This window comes from Suncus etruscus, chromosome 2 (assembly GCF_024139225.1).
Source record: "Suncus etruscus isolate mSunEtr1 chromosome 2, mSunEtr1.pri.cur, whole genome shotgun sequence".
NCBI classification, from domain to species: domain Eukaryota; kingdom Metazoa; phylum Chordata; class Mammalia; order Eulipotyphla; family Soricidae; genus Suncus; species Suncus etruscus.
The window spans coordinates 113,082,226-113,093,143 of NC_064849.1; positions in this window are offsets into that span (position 1 = coordinate 113,082,226).

A 10,918-nucleotide genomic window follows, 5' to 3' on the forward strand; every position below is an offset into this window, starting at 1 on the left:
TTTACTCTGAGGGAATGGGGAACCCCTGAAAATCTAAACCAAATAAACATGGTCTTCTGTTAGTGTTACTTATAAGGTGCTATAGTCTCACTTCTTTTTTTGGGGGAGGAGCACACCCAGTGTCGTACAAGAGTTATTCTTGATTCTGCACTTAGAAATCACTCGAGGGACTATATGGGTGTTGGGGATTGAACCTGGGTTGACTATGTGCATAGCAAATGCTATTGCTCCGGCCCCCACACTTCTAAAACTATAACTTAAACAATTATTTCAAAATAAAATTCTTTATGTTGTATTATTGGTAAATGTTTAATTTTTATACCTACTCTATATATCTATATACCTATATATATATATATATATACCTAGGTTTGCATAAAAATTTAGGGGGAAAAAGGGGTCATGGATGGAAGCAGTTGTTAAAGGCCTGATCTATTGAGGCAGCAGAAGCAAAAGCACGTTGCCCAGTAAGGCAGGTTGGTCATGTTCTGGACACAGCAGGAACCCATTTTGAGATATTGGGAGCATAAGGTGACATTATTCTGTGAGTTCCTTGACCCAGAATGCCATGTCTCCTGTGTATAGTTTGGCAAAAGCAGGAACAGTACCTCTCCTGTTCATTCCCCCTGATTAAAGACCACCCATTTTGATCACCATACTTCTTTTTTTTTTTTTTTTTTGTGGTTTTTGGGTCACACCCGGCAGTGCTCAGGGATTATTCCTGGCTCCAGGCTCAGAAATTGTTCCTGGCAGGCACGGGGGACCATATGGGACACCGGGATTCGAACCGATGACCTCCTGCATGAAAGGCAAACGCCTTACCTCCATGCTATCTCTCCGGCCCCGATCACCATACTTCTTACTTTATAGCTTAACAGTCTTTCAGGAGCCATTCTCCCCTACTCATTCTCCAGCTCTCAGAGAATACTATTTAAGTTCAAAGGGTCCATAAACCACTATTTTCAGGCCCAAGGATCTTGGAGCATATATCTATTTCAGCAGTGGATGAATTCTCCTGGTTACGGCCAAGGACCTGTCTCTCTGGTAATGTTTTGAGCAGTGCTGGGAGTTCCAACATAGAAGTGGAGGAAACAGTGGCTACTTCTCTGTGCACTCTGGGAAACTCAGAATGCCCAGTCAGGAAGCTTCCAGGCTAATCAAATTGGCAAACTTTGACTGCTCATATATATGATTCCTTTCCTCCTTAATGTGCAACATTTGAGTCACTGCTCAAGGCAGAGCATCACTGGACTCAGTTCTGTTGGATGCGGCCCTCTTTGGTTCCACCTCCATCCTCAGAGAATCTTTGTTTTTCAACTTTTTTTTGCCATTATTTATCCATCTGCTTTTTTTTTTACCACTGCTTTGAAATAAATATCTGCAAATGAGTTGATAAATGATTCCTTCTTTGGCCTCTCCTTTTAGTTATGGTATTTTTTTTTATTCTGGCTTTTACAAAATTAGCCTTCCTGGGCAACTTTTAAAATACTAAGATATCTGGACCTCATTTTCAACCAATTGAATCATAATCTAGATAGTGGGGTACAGGCTTTGTTATATTTTAAAGGCTCCCCTAGATGATTCTGATATACAGTTTAACTTTATTCAAGTAAATCTGAACAATGCCTAGCACTGCCAGCCTGTTTAGGCTTCTCATTCACTGAGATACTCAAAGGTTCTCTTTAAATGAAGTCTGATAGGGAATAAGAGAATTAGTGACTGGGTTGAAAGAATACATTCATTATATTTATTTAAGTCTTGATTCTATTACTAGAGCATCTGGTCTATAAGTCATAGTTTCAGACTGATCCATTTTGAAGAGCACAATTTTATTTCATTATATTTTATGAGATATATAATCTGTTAAATAACAATGACTAAAATATACTATAAATGTGTTTATATCTCTTTTTTATTTATATCTTTATTTAAACACCTTTTTTTACAAATATGATTGTAGTTGGGTTTCAGTCATATAAAGAATACCCACCTTTACCAATGCAACATTCCCATCACCAATGTCCCAAATCTCCCTCCTTCCCACCCACCCCCACCCGCCTGTATTTGAAACAGGCTTTCAACTTCCCTCATTCATTCACATTGTTATGATAGTTGTCAGTGGAGTCATTTCTCTAACTGCAGTCACCATTCTTTGTGGTGAGCTTCATATCATGAGCTGGACCTTCCAGCCCTCATCTCTTTTGTCTCTGAGAATCATTGCAAAAATAATCTTATTTTCTTAAAGAATTGCTAGTAAGTCCAGGCTGTCTGGCACAAAAGACTACTCTGAGAATAATCGTGGGTCTTTTCTGGCTCTGAGACTCTGGGCATATCCTCTAAACTTCTTTAGCAAGGAAGGTTCCATGATTCTGTTACAATGGTGGGATAATTGGTATTGAAAGAACAGAAAATGTGTACATTTTTTTGTTTGTTTGTTTCTTAGTTTCTGGGCCACACCCGGCAACTCTCAGGAATTTCTCCTGGCTCTGCCTCAGAAATCACTCCTGGCAGGCTCAGTGTACTATATGGATACAGAGGATAGAATTTGGGTCAGCTGCCTGCAAGGCAAAAACCCAACCTGCTGTGCTATCACACCAGCCCCAATTTTGTGAAAAATTCTTATATATTATTTCCACTTTGTCAACTTTTTTCTTAACACTGTAGCTTATAAGAATATCTACATTTGGCCTGTGTTCCTATTTCTGGTACAGCACTTCCTAAAAATCCTTGGATTATTAAAAAATAGCAAACAATAAAGTTGTCTTTTGTTACCTTAATGAGATTTTCTTTGGACTGTATTCAAGATGGGGGCCTAATGCTGGGAGAACGGGACTGATCAGAGAATTGGAGCTTCTATCTCAACTCCCTGACCTACTAGAAGGGGAAAGGACAAAAGTTGGCTCAATCTACATTGTTTAATGACTTAACCAAACAAGCCTGTATCACAAGACATCTACAAATTTGGAAAAATTTAAGGGTGATGAGTGTGGAGATTTGGGAGGTGCTGCCCACTCATTGGGGCAAAGGATGCTCATTGTCCTTCCCTCTCTTGTCTGTGCATCTATTCTATTGGACTGTTTTTGAGTTCCTTTGACTGATCACCTGATAAGTATATGTTTCTCCAAGTTCTGTGAGATGTTCTAACAAATTGCTTGAACACAAGAAGGAAATTATTGAAATCTCCAATCTGTATCTGGTTGGTCAGAGTGCAGTTGATTTATTTTTAAATTATGGGCCAAACTCAGCAATACTTAAAGCTTATTCTGTGCTCATGAATCATTCCTGGCTGGCTCAGGGGACCACATGGGTGCTAAGGATTGAACCTGGGTCTGCTTCATGCAAGACATGCCTGACCCACTATACTATCGCTCTGCTCTCAGTGCAGGTGACTTAGATAACACTCCCCAACCTTAATGTAAATTGGGTCTTAGAACACCTAACATACCATCTCATATGGTATCAGATTGCACACATTGCCTACTACCCTTTTATATACTGCTCTTATACAATCTGAACTAATAAACTGCACTATATATTCCTTTATTTGTACTGTGGCCTTCTAAGTCTTTGAATCTCTTTTGGGACTGGGTAGTGGTATTTTCCTTACTGGCTGGTGTCTCTGTCCTACCATGTGTAGGCTAGGTGACCCTCCCTGTGCTTGGTTTGTACACATGATTTCCTCTGCCTCACCACTTCTTATATTTTATAAGTACAATTCTCTTGTGCTTCCCCTCTTCCTCTATATAGACACTTTTTGCATAGTGCTTAGTATATTTATAAGGTTATTATAAAAATGAAATAAAATAGGATGACCCCCCGGGGCCGGGCGTTGGTGCTAGAGGTAAGGTGCCTGCCTTGCCAGCACTAGCCTAGGACGGACCGCAGTTCGATCCCCCGGTGTCCCATATGGTCCCCCAAGCCAGGAGCGACTTCAGAGCGCATAGCCAGGAGTAACCCCTGAGCATCAAACGGGTGTGGCCCAAAAACCAAAAAAAAAAAAAAAAAAAAAAAGGATGACCCCAAAAGTTTCTATAGCCTTGGCTTTGAGTTATATTTGCTAACCATTTACAATGGCAACTTTCCTGGAATTCTGTTATTATATTTCTTCTTTTAGAACTATAATTGGAAAGTCTTAAAGCAAAAAGACAAGTTATCTCCAGAATCAAAAGAATAAAAACACATCAAACTGACAATTTCCTGCACATGGCAGGAGGAAAGGGACCTTCAAACACTGTAAAGGGGATATAAAATTCCAGAATCTATAGAAAATGGGTTGGAGGTTTTTCGAAAAGTTGGGGTGGAACTGCCATATGATCTACCCATTTCTATTTCTACATGTCTATCTTAAAATGTGACACACAAACACTAACTCAAAAATATCAGTGTGTATATATGTATATTTATATATATATATATGTTTATTGAAGCATTATTTACAATAGCCAGTATTTGTAAATAACCAAGAATACTCTGTTCTTCAGATTTGAAGGAAATATAAAAAATATTTTGCACAGACCAAATCAGTTCTGCAAGAAATACCAAGTAGTATTTTATAAAAGGCTTGGAGGCAGAAAGATACATACATGTTATAAAATGGGTAAAGAAAGGAGAGTAAGGGCCAGAGAGATAGCAGGGAGGTAAGGTATTTGCCTTGCATGAAGAAGGTCAGTGGTTTGAATCCCAGCATCCCATATGGTTCCCTGAGTCTGCCAGAAGCAATTTCTGAGCATAGAGCCAGGAGTAACCCCTGAGCGATGCCAGGTGTGACCCAAAAACCAAAAAAAAAATAAATAAATAAAAGGAAAGTAATAAAAAGGTCTCAAAATGGACTAAAACTTGATTAAAAAGTTAAAAAGGAATTTATGCTAGAACTTCAGATGTGAATTACATGGTAATCTCAGAGCAAAAATACTTAGGTGAATTGAACAAGTAGGGGATAATAGTAACAAACCACTATATAAAGACCCCTATCAAAGTATAAGCAGAGAAAATAATAAGAGAAGCCCAAAGTAACAAAAAGCCAAACTTCCCAAATATTCCAAACCTCATAAACATGGAAGTAAATTCCTTTATATCAATCACTTGGGGAGGGGGGCTCACACCCAGCAGCACTGGTTACTCCTGGCTTTGCGCTCAGAAATAGCCCCTGGCAGGCTCAGGGGACTATATGGGATACTGGGAATCGAATCTAGGTTCATTCTGGGTTGGCTGTTTGCAAGGCCAATGCCCTACCACTGTGCTATTTCTCTGGCCCCTCTATCAATCACTTCTTAATGACGGGATTGACTTCTCCAATAAAAAGTCACAAATCGGGGCCGGAGAGATAACATGGAGGAAGGGCATTTGCCTTGCATGCAGAAGGATGGTGGCTTGAATTCTGGCATCCCATATGGTCCCCTGAGCCTGCTAGGAGCAATTTCTGAGCATAGAGCCAGGAGTAACCCCTGAGCGCTGCCGGGTGTGACCCAAAGACAAAAACAAAACAAAACAAAAATTAAAAAAAAGAGATGATGGAGCCTGACACTCTCACCCCCAAATCACCAGTAATTTAATATAGCACCATTTCTTCTTGCAAAGGCATACTAAAAAAGGGGAAATTTTACATATAGAAACAAGCTCTTATCTACTAGAGGAAATTTTACATATAGAAACAAGCTCTTATCTACTAGGGATAAGAACTCAAACATTTTACAATACAGGGCACCTCCTACCTTGAACATACGTCATGTGGACCCAACTTAGACTCTCAATGGTCCTCAAACTATGGCCTGCAGGCCACATATTGTATTTATTCCCATTTTGTTTCTTCACTTCTAAATACGATATATGCAGTGTGCATAGAAATTTGTTCATAATTTTTGTTTTTACTATAATCGGGCCCTCCAACAGTCTGAAGGACAGTGAACTGGCCCCCTATTTAAAAAGTTTGAGGACCCCTGATTATTTTAGACAGTGACCATCCAACCTTGAACCCTGGATCCCAAACATAGAAACCACACATTTCTCCACACAGCTTCAGGAACCACTCTCCCTCTGGGACATTTTTAATACTGTTCTGACACTAACATGTGCCAGTTTTGATATGACATCCTGACAACGAAAAAATGGCAACAACTTGGTCTAAGAACAAGTTGTCTTACCTCACCTCCTAACGATAAGACTAAATCAGAAGACATGCCATCCTTTGATTTGTATAAAAGCCAAGTTTGCTATCTACAGAAGACTGGCTGTGACAACCATGACTGAGCAGAACTTCTCCTGGGACCAATAAAAAAAGACCCTAGTCTAGGCCTTGGCTTATGATCTGTACAATAACCAAGATCTCTAATTCCAGAGGTCTGACTGAGGCAACTGCAATGAGCAGATCTTCTGGAAACATAATGAAAGACTCTATCCTAGGCTTTGTCCTAGGATCAGGGCAAAAACCAAGACCTCCAACTACAAAAGACTGATTAAAACAACAGTGATGGAACAGAACTTCTAGAACCATAAAGAAAGACTCCATCTTAGGCTCCATCCTTGTGCAAATACCAAGATCTCTAGCTACAGAGGCCTGATTTTATCATCCACAACGGAGCGGAAAGTTTCCAGACAGCACAAAAGGACCTAGGGGAGAGTTAAAAGAACATGTACAGAGCCTATAATTATTCCCATGACAGTATACTTCTAGGGCGGAGAAACCATGTATCTCTTAGGTCAAAAGGACTCCCTTTCTAATTTCCCCAATATTTACTATGCCTATGCAAAAAAAAAAAAAAAAAGCACAAATTAATCTTTTTTATTTTGTTGTTATTGTTTATGTGCTTTGTTTTGTTTTATTTCAGGACCATGGTTATTGTGGTTGTTGTCTTTATTGCTGTGGTGCTTTTCGAGTTTTTGTTTGATTTTTTAAAAAAAAAATTTTATTGTTACGTTTTTCTTCTTTTTTACCTTTCTTCTCTTAAATTGATATTATAGACTCTAGAAGGACTCCTTCTATTTTTTGCTTGTTTGATTTTTGCCCCATTTTTTTCTCTTCTTTCCTTCAAATAGAACCACATAAATTGAAGCATCTTGTTCTGCCTCACAAATTGAGGGGGAAATAATGGAGGGTACCAAGACCAAACTGTCATATGGACATTAAGTAGAAATAAAAAATAATCAGACTTAAACACCAAATCCAAAGACGACAACAACAGAATTGACACCCAATCTACAACAAACTAGACACAGAGGGGACCACTTATACTAGCAGCTCAGGGTAAAGAAGGGGGATATGGGATGCATGCTGGGAACAGGGGTGGAGGGAGGACAACATTGGTGGTGGGAATGCCTCTGATTCAATGTCACTATATACCTAAAATATTACTGTGAAAGATTTGTAATCCACTTTGATCAAAGTAAAATTTTTAAAAAGTCACAAATAGGCTAGAAGAATTATGAAACAAAACTCAGTCTTCTGTCTACAAGAGACACTTGAGTTTGTAGAATAAGCATGGACTCAGAAATAAAGGATAAAAATAATCATAAAGACAAATGGTAACTTAAAAACAATCAGGACACCTCTGTGTCAGACTAACTAATGTCTGAAATAAAGAAGGTAATGTGAGGTACGGATAGACGTTAACTAACTTAAGTTGTCCTTGAATATTACAAGGACACCTTTTATGGGAAGAAAAATTCCGTTTCTGTTGGAACTGTGCTTATTAATCAGATGACATTGAAATGGGGAGATTATTCTGGACTACTGTGCAGGCCCCATGTAGTTACAAGCATCCTCTTAAGTCAAAGGGGGCAGGGAACGAAAAAGGAACCCTCATTTACTTTTGGTGGGAATGTCTTCTGGCTCACTGAACAAATATCAAGGTAAAGGCAGTGCTGTATTCCTCACTGGTAAAAATTGATATGCCTGCTTTCTAGCTTCTAAAAGTTTCTGCACTCTTTGTTTTATGGCTCCCACAAAACCACTAGATTAGTTGAATCTCCCCACCCCCCAGCCCCAGCAACATCAGGAATCTGACAATTCCTCCTCCACATTGAAGCATCTTTTGGAATTTCATAGAACCATCTTGAATCATCTAGGAATATCTATTAATATCAACTTCTTAGTAACATTAATTCTATCTGCACCTCAGTTCTTCCATGCCATGAACATAAGCACATTTACAGGTTCTCAAGTTCTGGGGAGTAGGATGGTGTCATATTTGAGGGACTATTACTTAGCTTACTATATGTGTATGATTATTTAGGATAAATTTAACTAGAAATGAACCTTTAGATTTGGGGGTATACAAAGAGGAAGGATATGGCTTTTAATATTTTTTTATTTCAATTTTATTTGGCAGAGGAACTGGGCCACAATAGGACTTACTTTTAGCTTTGAAACCAGGAATATTCCTGACAGTGCTCAGGGTACTTGCACAACTGTCTTAAATTGCAGGTGTATAAGGCCTAGATTGCCACCAGCACAGAACAAAATGTCCTATTTCCTTCATTCAATCTGCTTGAGCATTTTAATGTTTTCACTCTTTAGCAATCCTACTGATAAAAATCAATCAAGTACTTTGAAATCTGAAAGTGTCATAGGTCTGACATCTACAGTGACATTAAGAAGTTGATGGTACCCAGAGGTGTTCCTGACCCAGAAGTTGATTTGGTTAGCTTTTCAAAAGAGTTAGGCATGGGGCCAGCGTGATAAAACAGTGATAGGGTGTTTGCCTTGCACACTGCCAAGCTGGAATGGACCTGGATTCAATCACCATCATCCCATATGATCCTCCAAGCCAGCCAGGAGCAATTTCTAAGTGCAGAGCCTGGAATAAGCCCTGAATGCCACTAGGTGTGGCCCAAATCCTCTTCCAAAAGAGTCATGTGAGATTTTCATCTGCTTTAACTTTCAAACTCAGTTAAATTATTATTTAAATTACATTGAATTCTCTATTTTAGTTGGAGACTAAAGATGAGTCACAGAATCAATGTGGAGAAAAATGTCCTATGATGAACATCTTCTTACCAGCAAGTCATAATATCTGAGCTCATTGATTTATTAGTTGATTAATTAACATTTGTAATAATCTTTATAAATGTTAGGCACTACCTGATCTCTAAAAATTTATGAAGCAATAAAAGAAACAAGACAAGTAGTCATATTCGGCTTTGACTTGATAGTTGACAATACTTATATGAAATTCACTTATTACAACTTCTGTGACCTAAGATATGATAATGGGCCACATTAACTTTGAAAAAGTTGATGTTTTTAGCTAAAGAGTTGGGTGGTCATGCAGTCCAGCATTCAGTTGTCAAAGCTTTTGTCTGGGTGCCAAGCAAATATAAATATAAATATTCTGTGCCAATATAAAATATTTCACAGAAATTTTCTTTGTCCTGTGAACTCATGCACTAAGAGAAGAAAGCAATGTACATGAGAACACCATCATGAATACTTCCTGAAGAAAAAGTGTCCATGCAAAAAAGGCTTAGTAAAATTCAGTTACTTAACCAGAACATAAAATTTCTAGAAATAATCACTGACTTCTTGCTATTGGAATCTAAGTCCTCCCAGCACCCTTTTCTCTCAACATTATAGAGGAAACATTAAGATCATTGAATTTGACCTTACCTGTACCATTCTTTCATTCAAAAAGAACCAGGAAGGATTTTTAATTTTTAGTTTTTGGGTCACACTGGCAATGTGTGAAGGAATCACTTCTTAGTTCTGCACTCAGTGGATCATATGGAATACCGAGTATCAAATCCAGATTTGCTGTGTGCAAGACCCTACCTGCTGTACTGCAGCTCAGGTTCCCAGAAATGGGAGAATCTTAAGGACTAAAGAACATGCCCCATCTGTTTCTCCTCTGATGTGAACCTTGGATGACATCACATATTAAGTCATTTCCTGCTTGGTCCTTATCTCTACTTCTGACTAAATTAATAGTCTTACTTCCTTTACTTGTGTGGAATGGAATTTGTGAATAAAAGTAAATCACTTCCTATTGAAGTTTATACATAGGTTCCCTCACATTCATGAGACTTGGATGCTTGTTTGTCTCTGGGAACCAACTGTGAGGTGGTTTGATGTAGATAAGGACAAAGTCAGAAAGTATGCTAGTCTTCAGTTTGGTGGAACTCATGGTGTGCCTTCTCCCCAAGTTCTGGCAACATGTCTTTCAGCCATAAATATGCTGAGGATTGGAAAGCAGTTTAACTGACTTAACAGTAGGGAAGTTTTAGAATGAAGTCAAAAGGTCTGTAACATCACCTCATGTGGGCCTGTGATGATATCCCATACAAGGTGGGGTGATGGAAAAGCCACTGGACTTCCATTTTCATTTTAATAATAAAGCATGGAGTTGCCTAGCTCATAGTCTGTGACACCCAGTGATAAGTCATGGATTGAAAGTATAAAACCATTCAGCATATTCCTCAGGATTCTTGTCCTGTAGGGGGTAATCAGGCCACCCATTGTGTGCAACTCCTAGGAGACCAGTAACCATGACCTAAAGAGTAGCTTTTCTTTTTTCTTTCTTTCTTTCTTTCTTTCTTTCTTTCTTTCTTTCTTTCTTTCTTTCTTTCTTTCTTTCTTTCTTTCTTTCTTTCTTTCTTTCTTTCTTTCTTTCTTTCTTTCTTTCTTTCTTTCTTTTCTTTCTTTCTTTCTTTCTTTCTTTCTTTCTTTCTTTCTCTCTCTCCCTTCCTTCCTCCTTTCTCTCTCTCTTTCTTTCTCTTTCTTTCTTTCTTTCTTTCTTTCTTCTTTCTTTCTTCTTTCTTTCTTTCTTTCTTTCTTTCTTTCTTTCTTTCTTTCTTTCTTTCTTTCTTTCTTTCTTTCTTTCTTTCTTTCTTTCTTTCTTTCTTTCTTTCTTTCTTTTTTTTTTTTTTTTGGTTTTTTGGTGACACTGGGCGGTGCTCAGGGGTTACTCCTGGCTGTCTGCTCAGAAAT